At 38.9% G+C, this 12,129-nt stretch overlaps 1 protein-coding gene across 1 annotated transcript in view; it reads right to left on the minus strand.

The window, feature by feature from the left end:
* Positions 1-2,155: 2,155 nt before the first annotated feature.
* Positions 2,156-12,129, minus strand: part of Ca8 (carbonic anhydrase 8) — an 83,653-nt gene continuing 73,679 nt past the window's right edge. The window contains exon 9 of the mRNA XM_048358734.1: positions 2,156-3,635. The gene's annotated coding sequence lies outside the window, so the exon portion shown is untranslated. The remainder of the gene's footprint in view (positions 3,636-12,129) is intronic.

The raw sequence follows: 12,129 nt of genomic DNA on the forward strand, positions 1-12,129 counted from the left end.
TCAAGTGGCAGAATGCTAGCCTCGAGCAAAAAGAAGCCAGGGACAGTGCTCAGGCCCTGAGTCCAAGCCCCAGGACTGGCCAAAAAAAAAAAGAATCCAGATGTAGAGGTGTGTCTTAAAAAGCAGAGTGCCAGCCTTAACAAAATCACAGAGACAGCATTCTGGCCCTGAGTTTAAGCCCCAGTACTGGCACAAAACAAAGGATTATATAAGAAACCCTTGATATATACATACTCTGTTTTTCTCAGCTTCCTTAACACATATACAGTTACGTAATGATTATAAAAATGTATTGTTTGGTTTGAAATACATATATATGCATATGTATACATATATGTACAGATATGCACATATATACATACATGTATACTACATGCATACACACAAATATATATACACATGTATACGCATATGGAGGAGAGTATGAATAACAATGATACATTAATGAGAGGAATAGTTGTGTAGGAATAAACAAGTCGTAATTTAGTTGTAATTAAATAGATTCAGATAAATTAACACATTTATTGTAAGCCTTAGAGCAATTCTAAGAAAATAAGCTCAAAAATCTCAACAATAACATTGATGTGATTAGCTTAAATAACTCAATCAAAAGATAAAGGATTATGTGGATGAAGTTACTATCCCTCCCCACCTCAAAAAACAAATAAAAGCTGTCTATATGACACACTTTAGATTTAAAAACATAAACTGAACACAAACGGATAGAAAAATATTTCATGCAAACAATAACCACAAGAAAACTGGTTTCCCTCATTTGTAATAATCAGAATGTGCCCAGAAGTGTGTAGGTAACCTGAATGGGTAATGAGACAAATAATTACACCTGGACATGATTAATTAGCTAGGATTCTAAACATTCACACAGTGAGGACATTCTTAGGAGAAGATTACAAGGACTAATATGTGTGTGCGTAAGATATAGAATTATGCTTATTGAAATGAACTTCACAAAATGGAAGCAAGAGGGTTTTTGTTTTGTGTCGTTGCCAGTCCTGGGGCTTGGACTCAGGGCCTGAGCACTGTCCCTGGCTGCTTTTTGCTCAAGGCTAGCACTCTGCCACTTGAGCCACAGCGCCACTTCTGGCTGTTTTCTATGTATGTGGTGCTGAGGAATCGAACCCAGGGCTTCAAGTATACGAGGCAAGCGCTCCTTCCACTAGGCCATATTCCCAGCCCCAGAAAGATTTTTTTTTGTGCTGTTTACAGTTCTTTTTTTCTTTTTTCTTTCATTTTCCCCCTTTGTTGCTGTTTTTTATTTCTGTACCCCTGGACTAGTACGTAAGTTTATCTGATTGGGGAAGGGGAAGGGGAAGCCCAGAAATGGTGAGACAAAGGGTGAACTAATTCAGCAGTGATATTCACCAAATATTATGTTGGAAATGAGCTATACAACTTGAGAGGGAGGGGTATTAGAAGGGAAAACTGGGATAAAGTAAGGGAGGTGGTGATACTGTTCAATAAGGAATGTACTCACTACCTGACTTATGTAACTGTAATCCCTCTGGACATCACTTTTACAAGAAATAAAAAGAGCCACCCTGATTTTCCAGATGTTTTAATTTGCCATACATCTCTAGCTAAGTACCTCCTCCCTTCTGCTCTAGACTGTGTTCAATTTCAAAGTCCCTCATGTAGCTTTTACTTTTCTTTCACATCCCACCATCAAGAGACAATAGATTTGAGATTTGGGTTTTCTTTTTTATATTTTTGATGATGAATAAATCATACTTTCAAATCCATTGCTACCAATGCAGACTGGCTGCAGTATTCCTATTCAAAGTTGGAATTGGGTAAGTGCCATGAAAGGGTTTCCATATTCAAGAATATGACGCTTCCAAAGGACCTCACAGGAGAGCACTGCTCTGAATCAAGCAGTTCATTTCAGAAACCACATAGAAAATAAATTGCTTCAATAAAATACATGAGCAAAACTCGAGAGGGCAAAATATAGGAAACTAAATTATCACCCTGGAAATCATTTCAAATAATTTTTGTTGTTCTACTTGTCAGTGTGTATGCTTTGGGGAACGGTGGCAGGAACCCAGGCCCTTAGGACTGGAGAGAGCAGCAGTGTGTTGTTTAGGCCCTGGGTCCCGGTGTCCTCCTGGGATCACATGTGACAGGTTATACATGAAGGGCTTCAGACTCATCTTTTGGGGTTCACCACAAAGGAAACAACTTCTGCAGCCCATGTTTGCCCATGACGGTACCTGTAGTAGTCTGAAAGATACCACTGTGAATCCGGCTTTTTATACCCTTCTTTGCCATTTCCCCCTTGGCGGATGCTCTGACCTAGAAAGCAAGTGCCCAGGGCCTCTGCCTCTCAACAGTCCTGCCTGTTGCTGCAACTGTGCTCAAGAACTGCCAATCCATGCCCGCCCCCACAAGCCCTACTTCCTGTTTTTTGCTGCTCTGGTCCTTTTTCTTTCCGGTCTAGGACTCCACACGAAACCTTTTGGTTTCTGCTTTCAAGGATGTCTAATATGGTTCTTATTGTGTTATTTCTTTATGCTACCACTAAAACAACTCATCTAAAATCTTTGAGTACATACTTATTCTACCTTCTCCTAAAAGACATTTTGGCATTCCTAGCTCTGTATATTACACATGCCTCCAAAGTCAGACTGCACTCTAGTAATTCATTTTACAACAATTATAACAAGTAATAGTCATTGTGCTCTTCCTTTATGCCAGGGACGCTATCGTTTTACATAAATTCTCATTCTGTCACATCTAACAATAGGTATATGCTCAAATTTGTGAGCAGTACTTAAAATTAATTAAAAGAAGGCTATCGTTGGCCAGCTTTCAAAGTGCAATCTATATAATAAAATACATTGGAGTTTTATAAAATGTAGCATTCAATTACAACAAGACACTTCTAAATTCATATTTTTATTTGTGGAAAATAAAGCTATTCCTGGTGTGTAATACCCATCTTCTTTACATCCTTTCATCTCTTATGCCATTCTCAATTTTTTAGAAGCCACAGCTTCAGATATTTCATAATATTAACTTCGCATATCCAATTAAATCCTTTAAGAAACAGATGAAGTAAGTTTTACATCACTTCATCAACTTAAAAGATATTTTCCATGACAAATCAGCTTGACAATAATTTTGGTATAGGTACTGAAAAATACCATCATTTAGGTTTTACTAATCCTTCTCGGTGCATTGTAAAGTTCTAGGCTATTCTTAATCAAAGATCTTATTTTATTGTCAAGAATTACACCAGTCTCAACATGAACAACTTTTCTGTTGGGGACCGGAAAGGAAGACTACTAATGCCAGAAATGCATGTTTGTCTATCTCAATATTAAATACGTTATATGTTCATGTTGATATAAATTCTGAAAACTAGTTTCATTCTTTCTACACATAAGCCACAAACAGTAGGTGTGCAATGTATATGGACATATAATGTGGGGCTCCTCCTGAATGTACAGCCACTTCTACTACTTCATTACAGCATTGTACAGGCAAGTGTCATAGAGGCCCAGCAAAGCTCATTAGACAAGACAGACGCTGCGGGCTGCAGGGATAAAGTGAGGCTTCGGTTCACACGCTTCCATTTCCGTCCAAGGGCACACCACAGGATCACTGTCTTCCTCCTTCAGGAAAAAAGAGCAAAGTAACTAAGTTAATAGCATTCTTACACGCTTACTCCAACCAGAAGAAATGAAAATGGGGGGAAAAGTTTATAATGAAGAAAACTGAAAACTTAGAAATATCTTCCTGTAACTTTTCCACAAATTCTACCATAATTTTGTTTTTGTGGCAGAATCAATTAGTACAAAATTTCACAGAAACAAATGTTTTAACCAAATTAACTATAAACAAAATATTTGTATATTACACCTAATAAATAAAAGTAAATCTTTAAGTTTCTGTCATTTATTTCCTATACAATAACCATGAGTGCATGGTAACTCAGAAACACAAAAATCATGTCTTCCTAGTCCCTAAATGACTGACATTCTATTAGGTATACAGTTTAAAAAATAAGTATAGAGTTTTTGAAATAACAAATTATATGATACTCATTTAGGAAAAGGACATTAGCTAAAATTTTAATTCAACAACACATCTGCTACCACTCCCAATAGAATCTAACACCAATAGAATCTAACACCCTCTAAAGATAATATAAACTTATCTGTTATTTCAAAAAATAACATCCATCAAAATTTAGGAATGTGTTTGGCAGTGTAGTTTAGAAATATACCACTTGCCTAGCATGTGTAAGATACTAGTGCCATCCCACAAAAATCACAAAGGAAAAAAATTAATAGTATATGATTTTTTCAAACCAGAATCATACTTCTAGAATCTTATAACAAATACAGAATCATCCAGTCATATGATGATTTTATATGTGATGATGTTCACTGCAACAAAAAAAAATTGGAAACCAACTGATACTTTAGAATCATCCATACGGTGTATATGTACATCCAGGGATAGGTTTATACACACACACACACACACACACACACACACACACACACACACGGAAATATACATAGTTCCTGAGACCATTCATTTGAAAATGTTTATAATGCTGGAGCATATAGCTACAAACTGTATTTCAAATAAAATACTGGGTCATGATCTTCGTAAGTTTATTTCATAAACTGGCATATTTATATGCATTTATCATGTAGTGATTTGTTGAGAAAAAAAACATTGTAGGTTAACTGAAGCTAGTTGACATATTTATTGCTTCACATAGCTGTACTTTTGTGAGGAGAACACTTAAAAGCTACCCAAGCCAGACGCTGGTGGCTCACACCTGTGATCCTAGCTACTCAGGAGGCTGAGAGGTAAGGATCATGGTTCAAAGCCAGCCCAGGCAGAAAAGTCTCCATGAGACTATTATCTCCAATTAACCACTCGAAAACTGGAAGTGCTGCTGTGGCTCAAAGTGGTAGAGCACTAGCCTTGAGCACAAAGTAGCTCACGGACAGTACCCAGGCCCTGAGTTCAGGTTCCACAAAAGCAACAACGAAGAAGCTACTCAATATTTTTAAAGAGTTTGACGTTCTTCTGAACCAGTCACTGTGCTGTTGCACAGATCTCATGAACTCACCCCTAATTTAATCACCCCGATCACATTTCCCCAATTCTTTCTCCCATCAGATCTGTAAGACGGAACCTCAAAAAGGAAATCTCTAAGGTAAAAGAGGTCAGTGTTTGTTTTGACATTCACAAGCTCAAAAATTACATTATTAAGTGACATGAAACTGATCAATGATCATTTGGGTTTTACAAAATCACAGAACCTCAAAGATAAATGAAGCCTAAAGGTCACAATATATGAATTTCCTTCCAAGGAAAGAACTCTTGAGTCTACATGTGAAATGTGGCCAGCCACTCTTGATTAAATGGCCATATCAGGGAACAGCACTCTTCTGAACTCACTAGGAACAGGCTGGTCCAGATGCAATACCCTAGGCTCATAAAGTAAACCTGCATTTGAAGGATATAGCTAAATGTCTAAAAATTAAGCTAGTATGACCCAAAATATCAATTACACAAAAGATGGATAGGTTCCCTGTGTGCCAGCAGCTAACACCTGTAATTAGCTATTGAGGAGATGAGATGTGAGTATTGAGGTTTGAAGCTTATCTGGGCAGAAAAGTCTGAGAGACTTTATCTTCAAATGAGCAACAAAAATTCTGGATTGAAAGCATGGCTCAAGTGGTAGAGGATGAGCCATGAGTGGAAAAGACAAGCAAGAGCACAGCCCTCAGAATTCAAGCCTCAGAACCAGCACCCACACAAAGATGAGTAAGTAATGAAGTCAGAGATTGACTGAAAGTTGAGTGATTTCATATTCTGCATACATCCACAGTGCAACAAGCACACAAACCCACTGGTGTCTCATTCATTTCTGCTTAAAGGCACGAGTCCGGGGTTCACAGAAAAATGGCTAACAAGTTCTTATTTACCTAGGTGTGGAATCTGCTGGTGAACTTAAGCACTTATTCCTGGTAAATGTACCTTAAAGGAAGCTAGAAATAATACTCTTTGATATGTTTTCAAGGAAAAGATACTTTCCAATGCCAAGGCTCTCGGAAGATGATCTTTATATTAGCTCTCCACTGAAAATGTACACTGAATCTTGCTTGTGGCAGATACCAGATTAACTGGGTAAACGTCTTCATTGACCATGACCTGAGAGGTGGATTGGAACCAAAGAAACTCAAGCTTAAGGCTCAAGTATTCCACCAAGTAGCTGTGCGATTTTAGGTGAGTGACTTTTCCCTTCTGAGCCTCCATTACAATCTCTGCTCTGTAGGGAGGGGGTGAGACTGGAACATGACAACAGATCCAGCGTGCTGCATGTAACATACCTCCCAGACACACAACTGAGGCGCCAGCAATGGCGGCACTAGATACTAGTGTTAGTGTGTCAGGAGGTCTGAGTGAGATATCTCACTAAATATTAAACTACAGCTTAATATTCATGTCAAGTATGGCTCCTTCGTTTCGGCAACATGTTTACATTTACCCCTTGCTTAAACTTCAGAAACAATTTGCATGTTTACATAACTGAGCATGGTCCATTTTATCTTCAGATTGCCAAGAGACCAGTATATCTGACCCAAATTAGACACTTGAGGGAGGGAGTCGGGGGGGAGAGAGAGAGAGAGAGAGAGAGAGAGAGAGAGAGAGAGAGAGAGAGAGAATATGTCTGTGTGTGTGCACACAAGCACACATGCATAGAGACATATAACCAAATGACAGTAGCAAGTGCTCATGTTTATTTTTATTCCTGTTGAAATTAAGCATACACAGTTTAAAGAATTAAATAGCTCTAAAATGTTCACTATGAAAACTACCCGTCCCACGTGTCTCCAGTTTCCTACTTCTCAACTCTCAGACTAGTTTTTAACATCACTAAGTAGCAGAACTAAGTAGTGAGAACTAAGTAGTAGAACTAAGCAGCATGATCACTGTGGCTACTTTCCCAATGGCAGCAGAAGATCTGGCCTTCTTTTCTCCTGTCAGACTTCCCTGTATACATAAACACTTTCCATCACCCCATCCTTCAGGGACCTAATTTGGGTTAGACTGATACCCAGTTTATATAACTGTAGCAATATAAATATCATCCAGAACTGATCTACATGTATTCACTTGATTTTTCCTTACTACAATAATGTTTCCTCGGCATTGAATAAACATCTTGAATGTTTCCACCTTTAGTTTCCTTTATACTCATAACTAATTCAACTCAAAACTACCTGTCACAGGCTGGGAATGTGGCTTAGTGGTAGAGTGCTTGCCTAGCATGCATGAAGCCCTGGGTTCAATTCTCAATACCACATATACAGAAAAATATTTAAAAAGCTAGAAGTGGCTCTGTGGCTCAAGTGGTAAATTGCCTTGGGCAAAAAGAAGCCAGGGACAGTGCTCAGGCCCTGAGTCCAAGCCCTGGGACTGGCAAAAAAAAAACAAACACCCAAAAAGCTACCTGCCAATTGCCCACCCCTCCTCCCAAATTAAGACATACTGTGCATTACATATGTGCAGAGGGTTCATCTAGAATCCTCCTCCCAGCTCAGGTCTGGATTGAATGGCCTCCATGCCAATGACCTCACTCCAATGAATGCTAGAGCATTCTCTAGCTCTCCCATTTTTTTTCAAGTCTGTTTTGGGGTCCTCTCCCTCTCTCAGCTCTCCCCTTTCTTCCCTCCCCCTGCCAATTTCTCCCCTCCCCTCTCTCTTGCTCCTTCACTTTGGTGAGGTCTCTTCTAGCAGCTTCCTGGCAAACACAGTTTTTGATAACCTCAATATCTGAGAGGAAATATTTGAGAGTGGCTACTCTATCCAGCTCTTAGTTTAAAGTTTGACTGGGTAAGGAACTCTCGAGATGGTTTGTAATGTTCTGTCAGGATCCTCAGAGCCATGCTCACTGGCTGTATCTTCACAGTTGCTTCTGGAAGTTCCATATTGAAGTATTAAGTTCTTTCATTTCTCCATTTTCCCTCACTCTTTCCTTGTAATTTTTCCTCAGTGTTCTAAAATTTCACAAGCAGGGTGCTTTGCTGTTTGGCCAACTGTGTCAAAAGCCAGTGGGTCCTTTTCTTTGTAAATTGATGTCCAGAGGTCTGAAAAATGTTTAGAATGACCTTGTTGCTGGGCTCTCATCTTCCACTCTCTGCCTTATCATTTCATGTGCTCCAAAGACTGGTTCTCTGATATTCTTACTTTTTTCTCTCCTATATCCTACGCTTTAACCCTTTTCTCTCCTCTCTCAAAAATACCTTCAATTGGTGCTTTCTTGCCATTTTAGAGTATATTTATAACACAATGAAAATGAGAGTTGACAGTCACTTGGACCAACATGGCAGAGGTAGAGATGTAATAGTAATTAGGCTAAAGATATATTTCAAATAATAGAATCCCTAGATTTAGTAATTAATTGAATGTGGAATGTGAAAATAAGACAGAGTTGTTAGAGTTGAGTTGCCATTTGCCACAAAAAGAAAAAGCATACATACTGAAAGGAGAGTTTCAAGCAAATGGCAGATGGCTATTTCAGATACAGTAAATATATCAAGTAGATAGTTACAAGTCATTGTATACTAGCCAAGCAAACTGTACTACAACAGATTCTAAAGAATTGTCAAGTCAAGCATGGTGGTATATCCCTGGAGTCCCAACTCCTTGTAAGGCTGAAGCAAGAAATTCACAAGTTTAAGGCTAGTCTGGGCCACTTACTAAGAGAGTGTAAAAAAAAATTTTGTCCAATGTTTTACTCTAAAAGACACTCATCTTTTACATACCTGTGTTTGGTTTTCAGCTTGAAAATTATATTCTGTCCCCCCCCAAATTGTGTCTTAACCAACTAGGTAACAAACACCTAACAAAGATGAATGAGAATAATTGGATGTTACATACTGAATATTACCAGAAAATACTGATTTACTCTCTGATTGAAAGTTAATATTTAATTAACAAAGTTCTCTTTTTACTTCATCTAATGGTAAATACTATGACTTTAGTTTTAGCACAGAGAATGGCAAATTACAGCATAGCACCTGAATAAACAAAGCATTTTACATTTGAGATATTACTGCTTCTCTGTGCAGATCTGCTTTTCCATGCCAAATTATAAAAGGGCTTTCCTTAAGCGGGTGAAAAAAACAATACAGTAGAGGAGGCCCAACAGCTGCAATGGACATTGATGAGCGCAAACGAGACAACTCAAGGGCAGCGGAGGAGGGAGGAAATGAGAGAAAAAGAAGGAACAGATTACACTAAGCGAAGGGAAAGAGATGTCCATATCACCCGCCCTGGAAGGAATTGTTTTATTGTTAATATTCATAAAGTTCATAAGCATTGTAGACTAGAATGACGATGTCCATCACTGGGAAGGTTTAAAAAAATAATGAGGAGCTGGGAATATTATGGCCTAGTGGCAAGAGTGCTTGCCTCGTATACGTGAAGCCCTAGGTTCGATTCCTCAGCACCACATATATAGAAAAGGCCAGAAGTGGCGCTGTGGCTCAAGTGGCAGAGTGCCAGCCTTGAGCAAAAAGAAGCCAGGACAGTGCTCAGGCCCTGAGTCCAAGACCCAGGACTGGCACAAAAAAAGATGAAAGCAAGGGGGAGGGGAGGAGAGGTTGGGTTAAGGGGAGGAAAGGCAGGAGAAAACTGAGGGAGGAGATAACAAGTATGACAAGAAATGTATTCACTACCTTAAGTATATAACTGTAACCCCTGTGTACATCATCTTGACAATAAAAAGAAAGAAAAATGGGGAAAAAATACCTTCAATTGTGCCTCAGCACCCTAAAATCCTTTATATTTGCTATGGTATTTCAACTTTCAAAAGCTTTCTGTTTTCTATTTCTTTTCTTAGAAGTTGATTGTTTTTATTATATGGTTACAATTTCTTTCTCTACCAATAAATGATGAGTTTTTGAAGAAAAACTTCAAACTACAAATGACATCCTAAGTAATCATTTTTGTTGGGGGGGTCTTTCATGTTATGGGCTTTCTTCAAATATTCCTAGCTGCCTCTATCGAAGAGTGAAAAACTCCAGAAGATGAGAGACAGGCCTGTCTCCCACACCCCATACAGGACAAGCCCCCAAGAGACTGGGCAAGAGCAGAAAGACATCCCCGGAGATCCTTCTCGCCTCTGTGTGGAGAGAAGGGACCTTTCTGCCAGTGTCCTGGAGCCCACGTAGAGAGGAAGGGCACATGAGTTTTGAGGAACTGACTTATTTATCTGTTTCCATGCAGCGTCTGGAGCCTCAGCTGTACTAGAGGCAAGCAAAAAGGAAGGGAAGGAGAAATTTGTGGGTGTGGCTTATTCACTGTGTTCACAAAGCATCCAGAACCTCCGCTGTGCTCACTTCCTGACATGGAGACTGCCTTCTCCTTTCTTCGAGGGGATGAGTACCTCTAGGCATCTTCTAGGCCCTAAAAGGAAATCTGAGGATGCAGCTTTTTCTCAACCAGCCTTTACCCAATACAGATGACTTTACTGTTACATCCACACTGAGGTATCTCTGTCAACTCCTGAGACTCTACGAGGTTCCATCCTGGAAACAGGCTTGTTCCACATCTGCTACATCCATTTCCACACAGACATCTGCTTCCACAATGCTGTTATGTTCTCCCCCACCCCCTTTCCTTCTCTATCCCTGCACGTCTGTGCACTTAGAAATCTTTCCTGTTCTTTTAATGTGATTTGCAGTAGGAATAAAATTATTGGTCTATGCTCAATCAACAATTATTATTTGGAAAACATGCTCCTTTCTATGCATTCTGTGTATTTTTTACAATTTCTCCCATAACTGTATCACATGGTAATCAGAACATAAATCTATCCAGTAAAATAATCTAAAGAAATGACACTTTGAATAAACAAAGGTAATCAGGCTTGCATTCTCCCCTTTGGGATTTCTTCCAAATACTCATTTATCTAAATCTAAACAGGAGAGCTTAAATATAAAGTGAAATTTTCTATTATACAATGATCATTGTTCATAATAATGACCTTGAAATATGGCCACATCCTACAGAGCCATCTAAATCATCAGTTATTTCAATATAACAGATGTTATCTTTCAAATGACTATTTTGAACCTTAAATTATCTTCCATGGAGGCACCCTAGGGAATGAGTGCAAATCAAATCTCTACCGTGTAATTTCCTGAGAAGCTACTAAAAATAAGAAAGGCACGTGTACGTACACACCCTACCAACCCCTGCAGGGTGTGTGCTGCTGGTCACTGGCCAATGTCCGGTCCAACGCTTCTGGTTCCATTAACTGAAAACCTATTAAAGAATCCCTTTTAAGGAGAATAGTCCAGGGTCAAGCCTGCAAAGTCATTTGGAGAAACAGCAATATGCTAGGAACAAGAACTCCCTTTGAACGTGGTCTCTTTCTCGTGGGGAGACATGTTCCCAGGGCAGTCTGCACACACCCTTCTGATAGGGACTTAGACTTAGCTGTGCTCCCTACTGAACCCTAATCCTAGGCTGACGTTCCTGCAGGGACAGTTTATGCTTCTGCTTGTGTTTACATTTTTACATAGCTGCTAGAATCCTGCCATACCCAAGGAAGAATGTTAAAAAATAAATGCCCGTCCTTGACGAGCAAAGTCACACCTACACCTTCTTTTCCCACATACTCCCTAATAACTGCATCAGTTAATGAAGAAGGAAAATGACAAGAAAAAGGAGAAAGAAAGGCATCAGAAATATAAAGTGCCTTTGAAGATTTAAAAGGGAGGGTGTGGGAAAAGATCAGCCACTGGATTTAGAAACAAAAATCAAATCAGGGAGGGAGTAACACTGTTCAAAAAGAAACGTACTAATTTCCTTACAACTGCACATCACCTTTACAATAACATTTAAATGTAAAAAAACAAAGCATAACAGAAATTTAAAAAAAAACAATGACTGAAATAGTTATCACTATTCATGGAGTACTCAGTAATATAGTATTCAAATTCAAAAAGAAAAAAATCATATTTTCATTATTTACAGATATTCTATGTATCTAGAAAACACAATCAATTGAAGTCTATTGGAAATCATATGGAAGGTTCATAAGAAAGTCATGGATAAACCTAATAC

The sequence above is a fragment of the Perognathus longimembris genome, chromosome 12 (assembly GCF_023159225.1).
Source record: "Perognathus longimembris pacificus isolate PPM17 chromosome 12, ASM2315922v1, whole genome shotgun sequence".
Classification (NCBI taxonomy): Eukaryota; Metazoa; Chordata; class Mammalia; order Rodentia; family Heteromyidae; genus Perognathus; species Perognathus longimembris.